General features: G+C 42.5%; 1 protein-coding gene across 1 annotated transcript in view; it reads left to right on the top strand.

The window, feature by feature from the left end:
* LOC106883925 (tetraspanin-15) overlaps positions 1-1697 on the top strand; it is a 108516-nt gene that overhangs the window by 97113 nt on the left and 9706 nt on the right. The gene's annotated exons all lie outside the window — the stretch shown is intronic.

Below are 1697 nucleotides of genomic sequence, written 5' to 3'. Positions count from 1 at the left end.
AAGGTGGCTGAGTTCCTGTCAAGTGATGGGCCTCATGGAGGCAATGACCAAGACCTTTGGCATTATGTTTTGCTTGAGAAGAAGACCCATCAAGCCGAGCAAAATCGCAGTTGTGACAGACATCAGTGTTACACAAATTGGCACCCGTGCTGGTGGCACATTAACACACCCTGGTGTCAAGAAAATAGCACTTGTGCCAGTGGCATGTAAAAGCACCCGTTACACTCTTGGAGTGGTTAGCTTTAGGAAAGGCATCCAACTGTAGAAAACCATTCCAAATCAGACTGGAGTCTGGTGCAGCCTTCCAGTGTGCCAGCCCAGTTAAACTGTCCAACCTATGCCAGCATGGACAACGGACATTAAATGATGATGATGATGATATATATATATCAACATCAACATTTTAACATGTGTTTTCCATGCTGGCATGGGTGGGATGGCTTGACAGGAACTGGCGAGGCTAGGGACCGCACCAGGTTCCATTGTCTGTTTTGGCTTGGTTTCTATGGCTGGATGTCCTTCCTAATGCCAACCACTTTACAGAGTGTACAGGGTGCTGTTTAAGTGGCACCTCAGTTTTAGGATCTCAATTCTGTTGTGATGGGCAGATCTTCTCAAGTAAAACAATGTGCCACATATCTTGGTTCTCCGTCATTTCCTTCGTAAGGTTATGCATACATTTGATTGGCTTTCTGCAGTTTATATCTACTAAATTCACTTGCAAGGTATTAGTTGACCCAGGCTCTGAACCATGTGGTTTTGGAGCAAGATTATTGGCCACACAGCCATACTTGCATCTCTGACATTAGTTTTTAATACATCATTTTATTTGTGCCACGACCATATGTCAGGTTGCTCTAGAGTGCTACTGGTAATGTGTAATCCAGTACAACCTGTTGCATGGTCGGGTCATCAGCGACTAAACTGACAACCCCACCAGGCTCGCTTGGTGAGGAGAGTGTTGTTGGAGACGCTGTGGGACAAAAACTAAGACCCATCAAAGGGCAGATGAACTCCTGAACAGTCAATGGCCATCCAACAAAATGTCGGCTTGCCCACCCAGCCAGTGGGATGGTGTCCTATTAAAGCATGAAGAACGAAGAGAAAAGGAAGGGCCTCAGTACCCTGCACGTCAATTGAGCCACTCCATGACGGTGGAGTGCAACGAGATGCTGCTAAGAATCACAGGTTCCTGTGGGCCATCATGGAACAGGACTAACCTTGCCATATGCACCTACAACTGCAGGTTAGGGCTGTGCGAGACCTGCCAGAAGAAGGAGACGAGTATATCATTTTATAAGGTGCTGAGCTGTCAGTATCATTAGCAAACTGGACAAAATGCTTAGTGGCATTTCATTCTTCTTTACATTCTTGGTTCAAATGCTGCTGGGTTTGACTTTGCCATTCGTCCTTTCAGGATTGATAAAAGTAGTACCAGTTGGGCACTGACGTTGATTTAATCAACTTACCCTCTCCCACTAAATTGCTGGTTTTGTGCCAAAATTTGAAATCAATATTTCATTTTATATAAAATGCATGGATTTAAATAATGGTAAAATAAATTATAGTCTAAAAAAATAAAATCTTTCATACATTATTGCATTTTTCTGAAATAAAAGAAGAGAGAAAAAAAATTGCTACCAAATACCATACATTCTATGTATCCTAATTTTAATCTTGTTTTTGTTAAAAAAAAA

Source organism: Octopus bimaculoides, chromosome 9 (assembly GCF_001194135.2).
Source record: "Octopus bimaculoides isolate UCB-OBI-ISO-001 chromosome 9, ASM119413v2, whole genome shotgun sequence".
Taxonomy (NCBI): domain Eukaryota; kingdom Metazoa; phylum Mollusca; class Cephalopoda; order Octopoda; family Octopodidae; genus Octopus; species Octopus bimaculoides.
This window is presented reverse-complemented; position numbering and strand designations above follow the sequence as displayed.